The 23,089-nt window shown below is 41.0% G+C and overlaps 1 long non-coding RNA gene across 2 annotated transcripts; it reads left to right on the top strand.

Moving 5' to 3' along the window:
* The first annotated feature begins 7,679 nt into the window (after positions 1–7,679).
* On the top strand, positions 7,680–22,440 carry LOC308585221. Of its 2 annotated transcripts, XR_014007166.1 has the most exons (5): positions 7,680–7,760; positions 11,942–12,090; positions 16,828–16,914; positions 17,673–18,900; positions 20,820–22,440. It is a non-coding gene; the product is annotated as an uncharacterized lncRNA (long non-coding RNA). The 2 variants fall into 2 exon arrangements; XR_014007167.1 differs by lacking the exon at positions 7,680–7,760 and having other exon boundaries at positions 11,770–12,090.
* Positions 22,441–23,089: the final 649 nt, after the last annotated feature.

Raw genomic sequence — 23,089 nt, 5'->3', positions numbered from 1 at the left:
TCCCCCACCTCAATGGCAAATGTGAATTTGCAAAGATATTTAGGCATGTCTCTAGCTGTGCAGGAGCTGAAGAGCGGGCACCAATTAAGAATTTACTGTATAGTTAATTCACAGTTCAATGATAAACAGGCCTGCTCAGAAATTAGTCTCTTCGTGTTTAATGGGGCTTAAAGGTAAAGGTACCCCTGCCCGTACGGGCCAGTCTTGTCAGACTCTAGGGTTGTGCGCTCATCTCACTCTAGAGGCCAGGAGCCGGCGCCGCCCGCAGACACTTCCGGGTCACGTGGCCAGTGTGACATCGCTGCTCTGATGAGCCTGTACCAGCGCAGCACACGGAAACGCTGTTTACCTTCCCGCTATAAAGCGGTACCTATTTATCTACTTGCACTTAGGGGTGCTTTCGAACTGCTAGGTGGGCAGGAGCTGGGACTGAAAGACGGGAGCTCACCCCGCCGCGGGGATTCGAACCGCTGACCATGCGATCGGCAAGTCCTAGGCACTGTGGTTTAATCCACAGCACCACCCACGTCCCTATTTAATGGGGCTTACTCCCATGTAAATGAGACAGGATGGCAGCCTAGGTTTTGGTTTAGGGTTGGCACAGAAGGAAAACAGGATTTTTGTGTCTTTCACGCCCACATGGCAGGCAGAAGTTCAACAGGTTAAACATCTTCTAATATGGAAATACATTTATGGGGAAATCTTCACCATGACTATACACTTTGTGACTTTGTGTTATGCTGTGCCTCCATGGCAGTCATCTTGTGCCCACAGCACTCTCTCAAAATTTGAAACATGCTCACTTGTCCAAAAAGGTTGGCGAGATGGTCCATTCCTGATCTAGTGAAAACATATCTTGTGTTTGCATTTTGAGGCATTAAATGAAACACCCAGACTTGCACCTATGTACGATAAATATGCATGGTTGTGAGCAGGTGTGGGGAACCTTTAACCCTCTAGATCAGGCATAGGCAAACTCGGCCTTCCAGCTGTTTTGGGACTACAACTCCCATCATCCCTAGTGGTCAGGGTTGATGGGAGTTGTAGTCCCAAAACATCTGGAGGGCCGAGTTTGCCTATACCTGCTCTAGATGTTGCTGAACTACAACTCCCATCAGCCATAGCATGCATGGTCAATGGCTAGGGATGATGGGAGTTGTACTTCATCAAACTCAAGAGAGTCACACCTGGCACACAGAGCAGCTTGTGCTGGCATAGCTATAGCTATCCTGCTTTGCTCCTCATTAATTAGATTATTTCAAATGGGTATGGCTGCTTGCTACAATACACATATGCTTTTCCCAATTATCTCCATAGCTGAAAAGGGTCTTAGGAGGATGTGCAGTCTTGTCTTCATCAGAATCACCCTCTGTCCTCTCAATTCTATGCCACATAAAAGCTCTGTATCCTGTTCTGCTTCTTTTCTTCACCCGAGATGGTGGTTATTGCCAGTATAGAAGCTTTGGCTCAGTAAATCTGAATCACCACTAAGTGTCAGGAATGCTTTGACAGGGATGAAGACAGAACATGAGAGTACAAAGATGTTAGAATAACCAATTTGGGGTGTATGATTGCTTTTTAAAAAGTTGGGAGGACGATGGTGATTTATACACTTGAAGTGGGAATCACACTATTCCTCTTGGAGGTTTTCTTCAGTCTATTATTGTCACCAAACCCTAACTGGGAACAAATTTTAACCTACGATATCATCTATCTATCTATCTATCTATCTATCTATCTATATCTATCATCTATCTATCATCTATCTATCTATCATCTATCATCTATCATCTATCATCTATCATCTATCATCTATCATCTATCATCTATCATCTATCATCTATCTATCTATCATCTATCTATCTATCTATCATCTATCATCTATCATCTATCATCTATCATCTATCTATCTATCTTTCATCATCTATCTATCTATCATCTATCTATCTATCTATCTATCATCTATCTATCTCTATCCATCTATCTATCTATCTATCTATCTATCTATCTATCTATCTATCTATCTATCTATATCATCTATCTATCATCTATCTATCTATCTATCCATCATCTATCTATCTATCTATCATCTATCTATCTATCATCTATCTATCTATCATCTATCTATCTATCTATCTATCTATCTATCTATCTATCTATCATCTATCTATCTATCTATCTATATCATCTATCTATCTATCATCTATCTATCTATCTATCTATCTATCATCTATCTATCTATCTATCTATCTATCTATCTATCTATCTATCTATCTATCCATCATCTATCTATCATCTATCTATCATCTATCTATCTATCATCTATCTATCTATCTATCTATCTATCTATCTATCTATCTATCATCTATCTATCCATCTATCTATCTATCATCTATCTATCTATCTATCTATCTATCTATCTATCTATCTATCTATCATCTATCTATCTATCTATCATCTATCATTAATCATTTTTCTTCTTCATCTGAAATGCCACAGACTTCTCTTTCCTAGATGGGATCTCTCCAGCTTTGCTTCCTCAAGTGACCATTCTTGTACCTGCTTATTGCAGTCCAATGAAGATGTCACCATGGCAGTTATTGGCCAGGGTGGGACACTTTGGGCATTTTGCACTCATGGACACTTGCTTTCTGAAATCTGTTATTTTCCTTCACTTTTCCACAGCAGAGGTGGATTTAGGGGAGCATGGCAGGTTCGGTTGCACCTGGAACAGAGCCTCAGGTGCGCCCCAGGAGATGACACAACTGTAACTTGGAATGTAGTGTGAGAGGCGGGGAACACTGGATTTCTGTGCTGCACAGGGCACCATTGAAATTTGAGACCTCAAGGTCCACCACCGCCCACAGTGTGCAATGCCACTAAAACTTGGGGTGACAGACTTTGAAATATTGCCCCCACCGTGTGGAATGCCACTGTGAGTGAAAGCCTTTTTTGGGTGGCCCCATTTGGGATAGATAACATTTAAATGGGTCCTCAGCTAATGATAGAGACTGGCTGCTGCCAGGTAAAAGGCAATGTGAGGAACAGCTGTTTTCAGGTAACAGGCCAATCTGTAGTGTATTTTGATGCAAATCCAGGAATGGAATTACTACTTATGTCAATGTAGTGCAGAAGGCACTGCTAGGCAGGGGTTCAGATATTACATCAGGGCAAGAACTTGCTCTTCATGCTAACACAGCAGAGAGATGCTGGATGGATCTTCAGCATGTTATGCTTTAGGTAAGGTGTCGACCTGATTATAGGGGGGAAATAACATGCACCTACAGGAGAGAACATAGATTGGGATTGAAACCAGTTCTTGTATAAGTGAAAGGCCCTAGCACTGATGCAAGGCAGTCCCCTGGTTTCTGTCCTCTTCCACAGTGCCCATGTCACTGCAGAGGGTCCCTGGTGGTCCAGAGAAGTTTTGAAGGATCACAAGGAGGTGTTGTTGTTGTTTAGTCGTTTAGTTGTATCCGACTCTTTGTGACCCCATGAACCAGAGCATGCCAGGCACTCCTGTCTTCCACTGTCTCCCGCAGTTTGGTCAAACTCATGCTGGTAGCTTCGAGAACACTATCCAACCATCTCGTCCTCTGTTGTCCCCTTCTCCTTGTGCCCTCAATATTTCCCCAAATCAGGGTCTTTTCCAGGGAGTCTTCTCTTCTCATGAGGTGGCCAAAGTATTGGAGCCTCAGCTTCAGGATCTGTCCTTCCAGTGAGCACTCAGGGCTGATTTCCTTCAGAATGGATAGGTTTGATCTTCTTGCAGTCCATGGGACTCTCAAGAGTCTCCTCCAGCACCATAATTCAAAAGCATCAATTCTTCGGCGATCAGCCTTCTTTATGGTCCAGCTTTCACTTCCATACATCACTACTGGGAAAACCATAGCTGTAACTATATGGGCCTTTGTCAGCAAGGTGATGTCTCTACTTTTTAAGATGCTGTCTAGGTTTGTCATTACTTTCCTCCCAAGAAGCAGGCGTCTTTTAATTTTGTGGCTGCTGTCACCATCTGCAGTGATCATGGAGCCCAAGAAAGTAAAATCTCTCACTGCCTCCATTTCTTCCCCTTCTATTTGCCAGGAGGTGATGGGACCAGTGGCCATGATGTCCCTTTTTTTGATGTTGAGCTTCAGACCATATTTTAGGGAAGCCCTATTGTACAAGTGGAATTCTGCTCAGGCTTCTCTGCCTCCAAGCTTATGCACCCACCCAAAACTTTTCTTGTTGTTTTTGCTTTAGAGATTTCTATTGCTGAAAAGGCAAGTGGTTTCTCAGTTTTAAAAACAGCTTGTCTCTTCGGCGAAAGGCATCATTGTGGTTAAAACAGCAAGCAAAGCTCTTATTTTTGTGTGTGTGGCTTTGTCTCTCTTGTGCATGTATCACCCCTTGCAATCCTGAGGATCCCCATGCCATGCCATGTTGTGAAATAGCAAGTCAAGAAGCACTTTGAAGCCTTTGATTTCTGGTGTCTTGTGGTTCTTATTAACCACCTATCACTGACTAATGCTGCTGGACACAACCACCACTAGGATACAAAAAAGATAAAATCTCTTTCTCTCCTCTTGTCCATTATTTATGGTAGCCTGCTGTATTACAAACAGCAACCAACAAAGCATCATCATGATTAAAGTTCTGCCGTTCAGTCGTTCCCCCTCCTGCCTCCATCAACGCAGAGTTTTGCAGCTGCTTTTAGTAAAAAAAAGTTTGGATTTTCGTAAATTAAACATGTTGCTTAGCATGTCTCGCTCACTTATTGGGGAGTTTTTTGAGCAAGCCACACACACACACACACACACACACACACACACACACCTGGAATGTTTTCATCAAAGCCAGTGGAAGATCTAGGAAGAAACACATAATGCCATCACAACCAACATGTGCAGTTAAAAATGTGAGCCTCACAAGGCTATGCATATATATATATATATATATATATATATATATATATATATACACACACAGAACTGCAAGAAGCTCACCCACTCCGCATTTTATGCTACCTCCTAGGAAAGATTTCATAGCCCAGCTGTACATTAGAGGTATCATGGCTAGGTCATAAATTATTCATGCTTTACGCATGTACTGAAATGCATCCTTATGTTATTTACTATCTGCACAAAGAGCTGCTTTTTTTAAAAAAAATTGTCATGTCATGTTCTTCGACTTTTCTTGAATTCCTTCTTAAGCGAGCCGTTTCAGATGATCGCAATCACTGCATTCCCCCCCCCCAAATTTATAACCCTTAGGATGCTTTCTGAGGGAAAAGTAGTCAGAAGTAAAATTTCAACGTGTGTGTGTGTACACCCACCCTCACACAAACACAATATCTTATTTGTCAGTCTATCTATTTACTCTGCATTAAAAAAAAAGTGCTCAGAACTCTTTCTTGTTGCATCCTGCTGGCGTGCTCTTCCTTGATATCCTGACCATTTTTGAACCCTTGAACTCTGATGGAGAGGAGGGACTTGGGAAGGTTGTCATCTGATCTATGTAAGAAGGCAAAAGGAATAGCTTTCTCTTTAATAGCACTCTTTCTGCTTAACAGTTGGTGGGAGATTAAAATGATCTAGGTGGATAAGGCAGGTTAAAGGTCAAGGGACACCACCATTTTTTCTCTCCCCTTCATGTCAAAATAGAGACAGGTCGTTAGACATTAGAAATTGTATGCTCTCTCCCCTCCCCTCCCAATATTTCAATCTATTTATGCACTAATTTTATTGTAAACTCCAATTCTTCAGGGGAACTGGACCCCTACCAAGCTACTGCCCGGCCTGGATAGTTGTCAGGTGCTGACATTCTGAGTTTCAACCATATTAATTGCTGGATAAAGGCTATAATCCCATCCCTTTGAAGCCCAGGGTTGATTTTAGGCAGTACTTCAAAAGCAGCACAAAACTGAAAGAGACATATTTCCGACCAGCACTGAATCAATATGATTTACCCTCTTTGCATTTGTCTACATACGCTGTACATATTTGGCTGCACATGCACACAGGGTGTGATTTGACTATAAAACACGTCAAAATGGGAGGTTTTATTATCCACAATATTCTACACAAGATAAGATGTACTGCCGCTGAATTTTGCCGTGGAAATCTCTCCTATTGTTTAAGATGTCCTATCATGCTTTGATTACGAAGGAAAAATATCAATGTATGTAATTTGGCTTGTTTCCAGCTCTACAGCTGTAATAAAACTGCAGTCTAAAGCGGGGATGAATGAGTGCATTTTGAAACAAAGCAGTTTTGCAAGACCAGCCCCGATACTGCAAATTATTGCAGAATTTTAATTTTAAAATGCCTCCGATCGAGTACTTTGTATGCGACGACTAATATCCCATGATGAATTAAATCTATTGTTTCACATGGTTGCAAAGAACCTCGACCCCACCCCACTTGCTACAAAGGAACAAAATAATAATAATAATAATATCCAGAACAATGCTCAGAAGTGCAAAGAATTGTGTAGCTAATATGGAACTCTTGATTGGCATGTATTTCACTTAACGGCTCTCGATTCTGCAGGCCTGCACTATATGAAAACTCTCTCTTACAGGATTTGCCAAGTATACTTAGTGTTATGTTTGAGAAAGATTAACAGTATTTCAGATCAAAGGCGAATCCTGCCGCATACTCTTAGGAGATTGTCATTCACTTCCATTATGGCTCATTTGCACAAGATTTTCCTGTAATATGAGCCATTGTTTTGATGGCAGCGATTTGACATCAAGACAGGGCCAAATGCATCTCAGCATCCAAGTCAGTCAAGCTCTGGGTGACTTGGTCCAAAAGGACTTGATAATCATAAAATGCAACTGTTACTCTGTAAGGTTTAAGCCTCCTTTTCAGATTCTTAAAAAAAACACACCAAACTTTTGAATGAATCTTGGCCTGAACAAAAGCAAACAATGAGTATTATCTATTCTTGATAAATGTATTTGCAACCACAGCTTGTCTTGAACTAAAATAAAAGGGCAGTTGTGGTGGCAGTGGTGGGGGAAATAACAGCACGTTCTTTTTTCATGCCCATTTTCTTATTTGAGAAGTAGCCAATTTATTTTAAAGTGTTCTTTGAAATGAGCACATCCCTTCACTCTAAAATTTAGTAGTCTAAATAAAACGCACTCTTTTCATCATTTACCTTTTCATTTCCGAATCCAACATGGATCCAAGATGATGCATATAGAATTCACACAGAATCCGTTGAAATCAATAGATGTAGTAGAATAGTGAAAGAAACTGTAGTGTATGCCAAAGCAAAATAAACAAATTCCTTCCAGTATCACCTTAGGACCAACTAAGTTTCTCACTGGTGTGAGCTTTCGTGTGTATGCACACCAGTTCATCTTCATTTGTAAGCAAATGAAAATGATGATATGGACAAACCACAATTAAATCCTCTACAAATTTCAAGTTTCATTTCAACAAGTACACTGAGACGGAGAGGTGACTTTTTGTGCCTACAAAAGTTAGAAGACCTAATTCAATACCCTAGACCTGCTTTTGTATTGCCTGTTTAAGAAATACTTCACTTCAGAAAAGGACTGTAGATGCCCCCCCCCCTCTTTTTCAGCTAAGCAACTTTCTTACACTTCTGACACAGAGTTGAAACTTGGCATTTTGGAATTAACTCAGCTGCTTTTCCATTTCTCCCTCTTCATCCTCAGAGATACAAGTCACAATCCAACACAGACCTACAGCACATTCCTGTGTCTCTGTACTCAGAAGTAAGTCCCATGCGTTTACTCCCGGGTAAGTATGAAGATCATGCTTTAAGCATCTTTCCACCCATCGTTTTCAGTGAACAAGTGTGTTTGCTTGTGGCCACGGCAGAGAAAGGGTGAAAAATGTATGAAAATGTTGTAGCTGTGGTGGTAGTTTATGTTAAAAGGAATGTGGCATTAATGACTTGATTCTTCAAGAGTACCCACTCTAGAGACAAATTTTTAAAGCTAATGGAAGCTGAGGAACAATGAAGTTTGTTTGACTGAGGTGTTTTACTCTGAAAAGAAGTTAGAAAAGGCGTGTTCCAAAATAATATTCTATACTTAAAAAAACCAACAAAATAAAAGTGCCATACCAAAGACACTCAGGGAGAAAATATCACATTGAATTAATTTTGCATTGTCTACTTGGAAGTAAGTCCTATTAAGTTCAATGTAACTTACTTTCAGGCAAGTATGTAAGTACTGCAGCCTAAAAGTTGCTTTTATTGAAGTTCTTAACTTTGCATTTGGGACGTTGCCAGCCTTTGTAAATAAACTGCACTGTTATGCATTAAAAAAAAAATTATATCACAGGAGTTTATTTATAAGGGAGGCTATGTAGGGTATGGAATGCCTGAAAATTATCCATGGTGATATAACCTTACACACTGTTCTCTGCTGGTAAGGTGTGTTGAACACCAAATGCTAAGATTTTACACTGCATGCTTGTGTGTATGTGTGTGTAGGATTGTGTATCGGCTTTAGAATAACTGGAATTGCTTTTTCACTTTTAAAAAGTATGGTTTTTTCCTGCTTAAACTGTCAAAAATGAAACTATTTCCTCTGCAACTTTTGGAATACCAAGAAGTAGGCGCTGAGGTATCAATCTCTGCCAAGTGAGTTTTATATGGAAACACTGACATTTAACTTTGACAGTGATTGTATTCAAATAATAGAGAATATAAAATGTTCTTGTTCCCCATGTATGGGAAACTTTAGAAATGTAAACATCAAGCTATTAAACAAATGTGAGGTTTCTCTCCCCCCCCCCCAAATGTGGAAACAGTTACAAAATACATGAGCAATAGCGCCCTCTACATTTCAAAAAAAAACCAGAAAATGTACAGCTTCCAGAAAAGTATATTTAAAAACCAGTTCTGTCAATTGCTGCTTTTATCTTGGGTCTGTGAGATGGTAAAATATAAATTTAAGAGGTGTGTAGAATTATCAAAGTACACATCAGTTTTGCTTGGCTTTATTTACAGTTTTAACAAATGCACCTACTTCTTAAAAAAGACAGAAACAGCAAGTCTCTCAGTATCATATCTAAGGTTTACAATGAAACTTTTTTGTGATTGATTATTTATGCAAAGTAACATGTTCTGTTCTGCTTTGAGAATCCAGTGTATTATTAATGTAACTGATTATTTATTAAAAGTCTCTCATTTTTATCTATCAGCAGTTAGATACATAGTTGTTCTAGTCCTTAACAACATTAAAACCATAAGCTTTCACACACATACAAACACAGCCAGATTCCTTTGGTGCTGAAGATGTCTGTGTTTTTGCAAGCTGTAAAATGAAATCCATAAAAGATGTGAAAAATGTTGAAAAAGTTATTATTTCCAAATACATTTTATGATGGATTCTTAAGACTGAATTATTGCACAATTCTTATTTATAAATTTTCAGATTTAGCAAAGGGTAGGAAACTATTTTGCCATGCAGTTTACCTAATATAGGCAACAAAAAGGACTATAATACTGCATTTTCTTCCTACACATGTCATAAAATGAGGCAAATTATTAAAATGAGGTAGATTCTCCAATACTAATTGCAAACACACACACACACACACACATATACACACACACGTGAATATGCAGATCTCATAATAGTGGAAATCAGTGTTTTATTAATTTGAAATAAAAATATCTAGGGAAGTATTTGACATTTATATGCTTAAAAGTGATCCCTATGATTTTCAACAGAATGTATTACCATATCAGAGGCTTAAAATGAAGGATGGTGATTACTAAAGAACAGTACATTATAGAATTGGGAAAATATACATGCCATGCTTTTCATATCACTTAATTAAATTTTGTGTAAACACAGACTATTAAAGTGCTAATACTATAGAATTTTCTTGAAAATTACAGTGAATTTCTGTATATTCCATGAAAAAATATTTTTGTTTACAGCGTACCTAATTAAAAGTACTTGCTGGACACAAGTGAAAAACTTTTTTAAATGTTCTCAAACTTTTTTCTTGTGCAAGTACACAATTGCTTAGGGAGTATACTTCCCTGTAGCAAAACATACACTTTTAATTTGCAAAGAAAACCATCCCCTTTTCTTTGGAAAAGAGGGAATCTTAAAAAAAAAAAGTGTGTGTGTGTGTGTGTGTGTGTGTGTGTGTGTGTGTGTGTCAGTGGAGGTTACAGACTATATGTATTAAAGGTGCTTTAGCAGGGATTAAGGCAAAATACTTATTGCACTGAAAGCGGTTTGCTCACCAGCAAACAATTGTTCTTTGTTGCATTTCTACTTTTGAGACATTTGGCTTGCTATTCTGAAAATGCTATTCCTGGTACCAAATTTACAAAAAAAAGAAGAAGAAAAAATAAATAAACATACAGTGGCTCTTAGCAGTTCTCTGCTCACGTCAAGAGCAAATTAAAACAGTGAAAGAATGGTGCAAATAATTGTTTCATATGTTCTCTTTACTTGTGACTTCTATAATCATCCTGGCTGATTTACAAATGTAGACTTCAAGGTTGTTCAGCTTCCTGCAGAGTAGAAGACTGCTACTTTGGCACTCGTACTCATGCCCTTGTAATCACCACTCAGAAACTGTGCCTTGGTACTTCCAATTCCCAGTCTCTTGATTGAACACCTCATTCTGTGCTAACAAGGTGTCCAAGGTATTTGAACAGGGTCTTCAGTCAGGGGGGGAAATTGCTAATGGTGTCACTCATTAACAATTCCTGCACCAGTTTTTGGTAATCTGGTAACGGTCTCAATTACAAGCTGATTCCTCCCTTCTCTGTTTTTCAAGTTCAAATACGATGGGATGGTGGGGAGGGTTGGAATTCTGGAGTTGTGAGAGGTATGGAAAAATTAGGTGGGGAGATGTATAGCTAAAACTGAAGTTAGAACACCCTCATGGATTGGTGGACCACGTAAACATGGTGTAGCTGGGGTTTGCTGTAACAGATATTTGTATTGTTTCCAGTGATAATCACGAGGCTGTAATGGATATAAGATTATTGCAAAAGAATGCAAAAGAGTTAAAAGACACACACACATTTTGAAGGCTAATGCTTGAAGTTCTGATGCAGAAAGAAGCTTTCAAGAAGGGCAAAACAAACTGCCTGTGAAATGTTGTGGTTTTTACATAAAGTATTTTAAAATAAATGAATTTCAAGGAAAACGTAATAAAAGGCCATGAAGGGCACTGTTTTTATCTTGCATTGCCCAGGATATAAATCATACATAGATTTACTGGCAGCAACAAGATTTCATTGGTGTGTACACAGAAGAGTATAATATACTAAAGGAATCTTAATAGTCCCTCAGAAACATAAATGGAGAGGAATATCTGTTCTATTCAGCCAAGGCTTGAAGCAGCTTTCCTTTATGAACTTGACTTGTTGAGTTTAAAGGTTTTTTCAAAGAATGCAGTTTCAAACTCGCTGTTCTGCTTCTATGCTGAACATGCAAGTAGGTTGACTTGAACAGATATATGAATTCGTGTACGAGCGGCCATATAAAAATCAAACTTTTGGGAGGTCAGTTATCAATAAATGGTTTATAGCCAAGATAATTCTACTCTTTCAGGAATGCAGTCAAAGTATAAGTTCAATTTCTTCCCCATATGAGAGTTTCAGCTTGGAGGGTTTGGGCTGGTATGATACATTAATTTCAAGGAGTATATGCCCTCCTAAAACTGAAAAAAACAAACAAACGCAGCACTCTGTCATTCTCATCCATTATTCCCCAGCTTTCTAATCCTAACATACTATTTTGCATGAATGTTAGCCCCACTGTAATAAAAGTGTAAAGTGTTTAGGACTGGGTTTGTGAAACTTTTAAATAATCCTCAAGAAACCGAGCCAATCTAATTTGGCACTGAATACTTTCAAGTACAGTAGTACCTTGTTCCTGAGGTGTTGTGTTAATGATGATCTGAACCTGTTTTTAACCTGCTTTTTCTCTTTCCAGTCATTCTGCAAATCACCCACAAAACTGAAAGACAACAGATCCCTAAAACAGATAAAAAAGGGACAGGAGAGTAAAAAATGAAAGTCCTAAAGATTGGGTTTTCAGATAATTTCAGTGGCAAAAAGTATGATTGAATTGGTTAGTATTTGGTAAGTGCAGAAACAGTAACTTGTTGACTTTTGCATATTAATTTTAATCATCACATTTTTTAAAAAGTGGACAGTGCTATTCCGTCATTAGCAGTCTTTCATAAATTTATGTCAATGGACAGAAGATGAACAAATGAGAATCTCCTATTTTTTGGCATGTTTAATCATCAAATTAACATGAGGGGCAGCTAAAATCAGAATTATATTAATTTTTGTATTCTTGATTTTTGTATGTTTGTAGAAATTCCCAAAAGAACTGTGTTACTTATATATTTTTAATGTTCTTTTTTATTTTTGCTTGTGATTAATTCACAGTGCATCTATCAGATGCTACACTGATAGTTAAGCATCCCAAAAGTACCCATTTGCATCTTGTGGATTCATATGTTTTATAAAAGGAAACTGATGTTGTGATGACACTTAATAACTTGCATAGCAATCTTCTCTTGCATTTCCAGTTTGGCTCACGGCATATATGTCAGTATAAATTTATAGGAGCACCAAACTTTTGAAATTTATTGTTTGGTTTAGAACTAAAATAGACTTTTTTAAAAAAAAGGTTCTGCAGGGGATTCAGAGTTGGCTAAAACCATTATGAGATAATTACAAAAATCTGACATGTTTTCCACTTGAACTTGCTCCATAGAATAGAAGCATTGTTTTTAATGCTCCCTCCTCTGCCCCTTTTGTGTAAACCTAAAATCCTAAGCATGCTGTATGTGAAAATAAATGCTAAACCAATAAACCCCTTTTCAAACAGGTGTGTTTAGGAATGAGTATATGGGTTGGGGTGAGGATGAAAATAATACATATCATTGCTATGTGTGATGCCTGCTCAGAACTTCTTAAATCAGTTCTGACCTCATCTACGCACAATACAAATACGTCCCCCCATACAATAATAATTTTTACTCTTCCTAACAGAAATAAACCAAACAGCAGTTCATGCAGCCACAACAATTTTATTAAATATTCTGAACAAATTTTGTTACAGTTCTCTGTGGAAGACTTTCAGCCAGTCAGCCCAAAACAGTAGAAGATCCGTATATGATTTCAACATGTTATCACTCTATTCAAAGTATACTATTTCCCAAGGAAACCTGATGACCTTTTCCCAAAGCCACAAATATATTGAAAATCATAATTTGCATCAATCCTGTACGCAACTAGGCAGTTTTCTATCCCCACTGATAGCAATGGGAGTTAATCAGCTGAGTGCTCTGCAGGATTGCAGTTTTAAGTGTGTAAAACACAAAGAGAGAAGCCAGTTTTCCAAAAGCACAACCGCTGTACTTCCAGTAATGTATATTATGGCCTGGATCCAAAGAATCACATGACTCCTTCCACACCACCAAGGGAGTTTTGGAATTGTGTTTATCTTCCGCATGGCAAACCTGTTTGGAAACTGCAGGGAGTTTCATGCGAAGGTTCTGATTTGGCCTGGGGCAGAGGAAAGTGCCTGCCATTCAAAGGTGGGGGTGAGGAGAGCCAAATATGCCCCTGCCGGACATGCTTCAACACTTGAGCACAACCAGCAGGGACAGACCTATGATGAGCCAGGAGTTGGATCAGGAGGGGCGGTGGTTTGTGTGTCCCTCCATCTGCCTCCTGCAGGGCTCACCGGCCATTGTCATTGCTGGTGGTTACCATGGATGCAACTGGCTAGCTGGACAAGGGAATGTTTCCTATTGGCCCATAAAACGGCCTTCAGAATGCCCACACCATCCCACACTGAGGAAGGGGGTCTTTCCTCAGGTGCAGTGGAGCTGTTGCAGCAAGAGAGTTGTATGTTCCCTATAACCAGCCCTGGTCAGCAAACCAGCTGCGGCTTTTTGAGCCAGTTGGTGTTTCTGAGCACTTTTTGAAGGCAACCCCAGTAGAACAAACAGATTTGTATCCAAACGGGTTGTACCAAAGGTTGTGTGTCGCTGTGGCCAAATCAGACATCTCAAGGAATGGGCACAACTGGCACACTAGTTTAACTTTGCCGTTCCCAAATGCAGACTGGACTTCCTCCAGAACAACTGCCAAACAGCTACCACCTCATCCACAGCCCTGTCACTCACACTGGCTGGCTAGGATGGAAGGCGTGGAGGGAGGAGACAATCCTCTGTTCCATGCTATGCTAGCCTAGAGCTGTCAGAATGACTGGACCCAGGTCTGGCCTAGTGCCATCAAGCGATGGGAGTGAGATCAGCTCAGGATCTAGTGGATATTGGGCCAGTTCAGCCCCTCACTGGAATGCAAATTTGGGAGGCTTTCTATGGGCTAGCACTGGTGGGAATCTTGCCAGTGGTTGTCCCATCCACCTTCACTTTTGGCAAGTGGATTTGTGTGCTGGAGAAGTGGACTATTTGGGGCTGAGCAGAGGGAGACCTCCACCCCATCCAATATAGGCAGGATACAAATAATAAAATTATTATTATTGCGTTACCAGGCCGTGACAGCCCCAGCCCCCAGGGATCATAAAGAAGGAAGAAAGACTCTGACAACGTGTTATGGTATTAATATTAGGCCACAACTTTATTTAACTTCTGAATGTAGGAAGACCTTGGCTTTGGCCTTGGGCGTGTATCCCTCCCAGCCCCCCAACTGGGGGAACTGGGGCACATCAGGGTAAAGGGAATATGGGGGTGCACTGCGAGATGTATGTGTACGCAGGCAGCCCAGCCCATATACGCACGGTAGTTCACTGACAACCTTTCAGTTTATGGCCAGTGACACCCATTATATAACCCCTTTTAAGAGGGGACCCTGGAATCGCCACCGCAGGGGGGTGAGTCACCATTTCACACACACACACCCCATTATAGGAAAGAAAAGAATAAAGAATTCCACCCAAGGCCATAAACCGCCAAAGTTGTAACAAATTGCTATGGGGAAGAAAAAACCTGCCAATGCAGGAAAATTTCTTCCCTGTCCTTCAACAGCAACCAGTCAAAGACTGTAGCAGAACCCGCTAAACAATAAGAAAAAGTTAACCTGCAAACAAGAAAACATTAAATTAAGGGAGGGTGAATCTCCTGAGCCAACTGCCTGGCTACTGTCAGCTCAACCCGCTATATATAATGGGACTGGTCCCACCTCCCAGCAATGAAACTTGACTACTGAGGCTGGGCATGAACCTGCAATAGTAACACTGAGAGGCAGGCCAGCCCCTGTTTGTCAGTAAGTTTCCTGGGAACTGTAGCACCGCGTACAATCCCGCAAAGGGCATCCACAATGTAAAGTGTGAGTGCTCATTATATTCAAAAATAAATATAATAATAATAATAATAATAATAATAATAATAATAATAATAATTTATTATTTATACCCCGCCCATCTGGCTGGGCCTCCCCAGCCACTCTGGGCGGCTTCCATAAAAACCAAAAATACAGTAAAATGTCACACGTTAAAAACTTCCCTGAACAGGGCTGCCTTAAGATGTCTCCTGAATGTCAGGTAGTTGTTTATCGCTTTGACATCTGCTGGAAGGGCGTTCCACAGGGCGGGCGCCACTACCGAGGAGGCCCTCTGCCTGGTTCCCTGTAGCTTTGCTTCTCGCAGTGAGGGAACCGCCAGAAGGCCCTCGGCGCTGGACCTCAGCGTCCGGGCAGACTGATGGGGGTGGAGACGCTCCTTCAGGTATACTGGACCGAGGCCGTTTAGGGCTTTAAAGGTCAGCACCAACACTTTGAATTGTGCTCGGAAACGTACTGGGAGCCAATGCAGGTCTTTCAAGACCGGTGTTATATGGTCTCGGCGGCCGCTCCCAGTCACCAGTCTAGCTGCCGCATTCTGGATTAGTTGTAGTTTCCGCGTCACCTTCAGAGGTAGCCCCACGTAGAGCGCATTGCAGTAGTCCAAGCGGGAGATAACCAGAGCATGCACCACTCTGGCGAGACAGTCCGCAGGCAGATAGGGTCTCAGCCTACGTACCAGATGGAGCTGGTAAACAGCTGCCCTGGACACAGATTTGACCTGTGCCTCCATGGACAGCTGTGAGTCCAAAATGACTCCCAGGCTGCGCACCTGGTCCTTCAGGGGCACAGTTACCCCATTCAGGACCAGGGAATCCTCCACACCTGCCCGCCTCCTGTCCCCCAAATAAACCATGTAGGTGAGAAGGAAAGGATATAAATTATGTGAATGGAATATATAGTGATCTACTAATTTTAATAGAGAAGAATGGGCCATATCAGCCTTGAATTCCTGTGAAGAACTTCCATAACACCCAAAATATCAACACTTTTTTTTGTAATTTAAAGCCTGACCCCTAAAACACTCCTTCAACAGCACTGAAGTTACCAAAACTGAAGAAGCTCTGGAAAATTTGTAGCCCAAGATTCATGTAAGACTAGTAAAATAAAGGGTTAAACCTTTTAAATATGTAACTACTAAATTAATGGAGCATACTAATCCATTCTGAGATCTAATGAAATACACCACAATTTAAATTGCAATTAAACAGAGAAATGTCAATGGGCATGGGGGTCTCTACAAAGTTGGGTGGGTGGGGGGAATAATTCTTTCTACGAACTAGTAGCTGTTTCATGTAAAAGAAACTCTGAGTAATCTTCCAAATATTTGCAGCAAATATTATTCATTCAACACTTGAGAAAAGTTTGCATAGCTAATTTTATATTTTCAGTAAAAATCCAAAAATGCAATTTGAGTCTGGGAAATGGTACAGTCACATGAGACAAAAAAAAGCCCTTCCATCTACTCTGACTAATTTCATTATTATTTACTAGCCTGACCAGTTTCATTATGAAGTTACCTTCGCTATTACATCCATTACCCTTGATGAGCCAGCTACATGGAAATACTTGTTGCAGAATGTAAGGAAAACAGAATCTCCAATTGTTTGATTTTTGAACTTACCTGTTTTCATTCCCATTATTGCATGTTGCACTATTACATTTTGATTGATTTGGAATAGGAAATGTCTATGAAAATCCATAATACCCATAGACTTGCCCAAGCACTGGATGGCAATTAATAACAACTTATCCTGATTTAGGTGCACTGGTTGCTTCAGTCCCTGTATCCTCATCACCTGTACCCATGACAATCATCTCTATAAAATATTGCTTTCAAAGGGTACAGTTTGTTTTGTACCAGTCAAGCAGCCTGAATGAAAGTCATAACCATTAAATCAGCATGTTCCCCATTTTATTTGACTTCAGTATACCCCTAGTTTGCTAGTTGTCTTTCATGCAGTGTGGGCACTATCCAAATATATACTTTATGTGAGTCCAAGGATGTAGACCCAGTGGTACTGTACATCATTACTTTGAAACCCACCCATGCATCTAAATGGGCCACCCATGTTGTCTCACGTCTGAGCAGTTGCTGGGCTATTGCAAATAAAGTCTTACCAGAAGTACTGAATTAGTTGCAAATGTTCCTGCATTGCATGGGATTGGACTAGATGCCCATTGGGTCCCTTTCCAACTGCACAATTATATGATTCTATGTCTGGATGACAGCCCTTGTGTCCATACTGAGTAATATCTCTGGTTTCTAACCTAATACCTTTCTTCATGAAATGAGATGAACATGGTGGCTCGTTAATCCTATCTGCTTCTGATTCCAGTGTAACCGCACAATGGTTGTCAGACATGCAGTGGATCCATGCCATCTAATGCTACAGAAAACATAGGTCAAATGGACTGTGAGTATAAGTATTCCGCTGCCTAGATGTCAGGCTTCAGGCAATCAGCTTCCTCCCCACCATGGCAGTAGATAAGCAGAACAAGGAAAGGGAGTCTTCTTACCAGTTGGAAACTTTAATAATCACAGTGAGAGAACAAAGAAAGCATCTCCTAGAAATGGCGGTGCTCCCAATTAAGAATTCCACCCCCTTACGTCCCTATTAATCCATGTCACCTCTCTGTCTTATAACCTGAGCTTGTACCCTTTGTGTTTTGTGTGCTTTCTGTTCTGCCACTTTCTCAGCTCTTCAAGAATGTGGGGAGAGCAGATGAATGCTTTCCAGAGAGAATGAATATTTTAACCCCCCCTCCCACTGTTTCTTCTCCTGGCTGTTCCCCATCCAGTATTTCCCAGCTTCTGCCTTCTGAACTATGTCCCTCTGCAAACCACTGTTCCAAATCTATATTGTCCTCCTGCTCCTGGGAAGATTCAGGATCTTGATCAGGAGCAGGAGGAGGGGGAGGCTCCCACCATTCCACCTCAGTGCAGCCCTCCTCAGCAGGGTCCCTCACACTGGATCAGACTTGCAGCCACTACTCCCCCCCCCCAGCACTTATCTCTTCAGTTCCTAGGGCCCCCCACTTGCTGCTTGAGTTTCTGACACTACATTTGTTGGCAGCAGTGCAGGTGTACAAATCTCTCCAGAATCATCTTCTCAGCTGGCAATGTATCACTTGGTTGCACTCCAGTTTTGCTTGCAGGCTTCCCAAAGTCATCCGGATGGCCACACTGAGAACAGGATGTTCCTCTGGCCTGATCCAGTGGGGATTTTCTTTATGTTCCTTTGAAGGATTCTTGTGGAGTAGTTTGTGACCATGAAACCTTAAGCAGTGCTTGCTGCAGCAAAATGGTGGCAGTGCAGGTGGTCTCTGGGGCCACCTCTTTCACAGTGTCTTGTCCAGAGGAAGGAGCCTTCCTCAGAATGAGGTATGGGCAACCCACACAGCCTTGTAGGGGCTCTGTCAACCACTTTGCTACAGTGACAAAGTGGCACTGGGGCTCCTAGACTGCCAGTAGCCAAGGGCCACCCTCATCCATCCCACAGTGTCGTGGTGGTGGTTAGACAGCAGCCACCAAAATGGTGGTAGTTGGGTGGCAGAGCTAGACGTGTGAGAGAGAATATCTGTTGTCCTTCCTGATCTTCCACCCAGTGCAAAAAGGTCTCAGTGTGGGTTCAGGGAAGAAGAAGGAAAGAAGAAGCATCAAAGAATTTCAGGCCTCTTCACACATGAATTGTCTTCCTCATCATCGAAATAGCCTTTATTTGGTGAGCAGAGATGGGGAAGCTATTATTTTGTCATAGGTAGGTAAACGTATCAGGAAGTGATTGCTCTCATCTGCTGATTTATCTGGGTAGCCACCATAATATAAACCCACCACATTTCAGGATAGAGGGTTTTTTTATTATTTAAAATATTTATTACCCACTCTTCATTAAGATAGCAATCCCAGAGCAGATTGCATGGAAAGTTAAAACACAACACATATAGTAAAATAGCAGGAATAAACATAACACATCACTCTTAATGAAAAATGAAACCTGAAAAATGTAAAATAATGACAACAAACAGGCACAGGCATGATTATCCAGGAAATGCCGAAGTGAAATGGTATATATTTAGGTGATGCCTTCAATATCTGAGAGCTGGCACCACCCATCTCTCAGAGGGGAGGGGTCGTTTTTTATTCATTCATTTTTAATTAAGATATTTTATATACTGCTTAATTATTTGCATCTCTACACAGTGCACATAAAAACTACCCACAGAAAATGGGGCAATAACAAATAGAAATGTATCCTAAAATCAAAATGCCTGCCAGAACGAGAAAGACGCAATCATGCACGTGATGTTCAGGAAGAAGGTGCCTGTCTAATCTCAGCTGGCATTCCACAGGCCTGGGCTCACAATATTGAATGTCTGGCTTCTGGTAGTTCTGAGCTGCACAACTGAGCCATAGGGGACCTGCAACAGCATAGATTCCCCCAAAGAGCACAATGACCAAGCAGGAATAAATACATGTATGTATTTGCTTCCTATACAGAGATCAATGTGTCTAAGGGCTGCTCTACACATTACATTTTGTTTGTTTGCTAGATAAAGCTAAGGACAAAATACACATGCATAATATCAGTTCTGAAGGCTTAATTTATGGCAGGGGTGGGCCTGTTACCCAGACCCTCATCCTCCCTGCCTCAGGTGGGCGTAGTCATCTAACTGCCAATCACCTGGTGTCACAAGGACATTGGGTGGACCCATTTTTGCACAGCAATGTGTGCAGAAGCTTCAATTATCAGCTCATCCTCTGGGCTTGATCACAGAGCTTTGCAGGTGCTGTTGATCAGCTGACCTGCAGTGCCTGCCAACCTTCTTCCAGCCCAGCTACACCTTTACCTGCCACACACCTGACATAATATATGACATCTAGTGTGTGTGTGTGGCTTGACCAAAATGGCCTTATGGCTCAAATGGTGAAACTAATGAAGCCCCTGGTGATTCCCCACTGTTGTTGTTGTTGTTGATGATGATGATGATGATGATTATAATTATTTATTTATTTATACATACATACATACATACATACATACATACATACATACCCTGCCTATCTGGCTGGGTTTCCCCAGCCATTCTAGGCAGCTCCCACAAGAATATTAAACAGAATACAACATCAAACATTAGAAACTTTACTAAACAGGGCTGCCTTCAGATGTCTTCTAAAAGTCAGATAGTTGTTTATTTCCTTAACATCTGGTGGGAGGGCATTCCACAGGGTGGGTGTCACTACTGAGAAGGCCCTCTGTCTGCTTCCCTGTAACCTCACTTCTCACAGTGAGGGAATTACCAGAAGGCCCTCGGTGCTGGACCTCAGTGTCCGGGTTGAATTTATTGACATTGCCAAAGTTTGTTATTGCCTGGTTCAAAATAGGATTTTTTTCCTGCTCTGTGCTGCCCACAGGGGCCAACTCACCCTCTTCCTTCCCCTTGCTCCTTTCTCAATGATATCAGTTGCAGACCTCCCTCGACAGCCAAGCCAAAGCCTATGCAGCTGAGAAGAGGCCGTTCCCAGGTGACCAAGGAGGAGAAGAACTGATGGAGACCACAGAGGATATGCTGCAGCACCTTAAGGCATTTTGTTAGTGCTTTCTCCCATAAAAAGCAACCTCAATAGCATCCAGAGACTTCTTGCCTTCACTGTTATAAGGCCACCAGCTGAAGAATGCTAATAGAATTCCTGTGGTCTGTAATTCCACCCTCCACCCACTGGAACTCTAAATAAACCCTGCTAAGGTTCAAGCACTACTACAACAACACACCCCACAAGGAAATATCACTTCCTAGGATTCACAGATTATTATTACCACTTCATAAGGGACTTCTCTGCTCTGCCTCACTCCAAGTGATCTCCTGAAGGTTCCTCAACCGTTCCTGCAAAGGGAAAGACAAACCATGAGTTACTGCTTCTCTCTGACCTTTGTGCAATGTTCAGCATTGGTCAAAGTATGTCACATAAACTGGGTGAGAATTTAACCATTGTCCATATTGAATCAGATCCAGCTATTCTTGTATATGTGGGAAATCTGATGCAAACAAAGAGCTTCACCCATCCACATGAATGATGGGGGATACGCCACATGTGCCTCTTCAAATGGATGCTTCAGAAGTGCATCAGAACACCTATGGAGCTCTGGAATAGGAACACTATGCTTTAAGGGCCTTGCTTACTGTTGATGAGCCTCCTTTACTGTTTGTTTCAAGCTAGCTGCACACTGCTAATCTCCTGATATTGCTGTGTATATGAACCCTACTCCATTAGCTTCCATTTGTTCCCTTCTAGAGACAAGCCGCAGTAGCTGTATTGCAGCCTAAATTGTTAATTTTTGCCCAGGGAAAATTAATCTTTGTGCCAATGATAACATTTAGCATATGCAGTTTAATTCAATAGACTATTTTTTATTATTAAATTCAGTTTGAGGTTGGGAATGATTGAAATTACCTCAAGGGTATATTTTGTATAAAAATAACATGAAGTCGAACTACTAAAATATCAGCCATGCTTGAGTGATATTAACCACATGAAAAAAAAATGCAGAGGGCATACAAATGAAACATGAAAACGAAGCATAAAACCACACATGCTTTTTCTTGCCTTTGAAAATGTATGCCCAGCTTTCCTAAGGTCTTATGTTACCCTTCTTAAAATGCTGTGGCATTAATGGAGACCAGGTTCACACCCCTAGAACTCGCCCTAGGTACGTACTTTCAGGAATGCTGCTACAGAATGGAGTAAAGCTGAACAATTAATGAATTTCCCCCAGAACTTTAAATTATTGAATTATTACTTTTTCTCATAGCACACAACTAGCTGTTTTATGGCCTACCGTTTGAGAATTGCTGGTGCAAATTCTCAAACAGTATGCCATAGTCATTCTCTTGTGTTGCATGTATCATAGAATCATGCAATTGTAGAGTTGGAAGGGACCTGAGGATCATTTAGTCCAACCCCTTGCAAAGCAGGAATTTGCACCTGCGGCCTAGCATTTGCACCAATTCAATATTTTCTTCTGATCATAATTGAAGGTGGTCATTGTGGGATGTGAAACACAAGAGCAGTCAAGTACAACATTCATTGAGTGTTTGGAATGTTTGTCCAGCCAGCAGGTAAACTTCCTGTTTCCTTCTGGGCTGGGACAGACTTCCTCTGCATGTGACTAGAGGTGGGTGTGACCTCACCTGTGCAGGTAACAACAAAAGCACAGGGCAGGGCAGCCATCTCTCTCTCTTTCACCACATGCATCGAAGAAGCAACATCTGCTTAGCCAAAGATGCCCTCTTGGCTTCCAACCTAGAGAGGACAAAGGGACTGTCTTCTTATAGAATAGTTTCCAAGTGTATGTTACTTTTCTAAGATAAGTCTGCCTTCTGGGATCCGATTGTGAACAGAATGTGAGTAAACTCTTTTTTTATACTTTTTGTAGAAGACTGTGTCGTGTCTTATCTTTTATGAGGGAATAAGGGGGAAATACCAGAACAGTTATTATAGAGACTTTAGCGAGCCTGAGCAAAATGTATCCGCTGCAAATTTAAAAGAGGGGAATGTTTCTCTGCTGAAATTGTGGAACTTGTTAACACAAGTTGGATAAGGATATAATCAGACAATATATCCTCTCCTGCATCCCTGAACATTCCCACAGTCATTTCAATACCTCAAAAAACAAAACAAAAACACACACACCAGCAGCTTAACTTCTATATATCATGGAGGCTGTCCTTTCCCTGGTGTCCCTTTGCAAGCTCC

This window comes from Podarcis bocagei (assembly GCF_964188305.1).
Source record: "Podarcis bocagei genome assembly, chromosome: 4".
In the NCBI taxonomy this organism is placed as follows: domain Eukaryota; kingdom Metazoa; phylum Chordata; class Lepidosauria; order Squamata; family Lacertidae; genus Podarcis; species Podarcis bocagei.
This window is presented reverse-complemented; position numbering and strand designations above follow the sequence as displayed.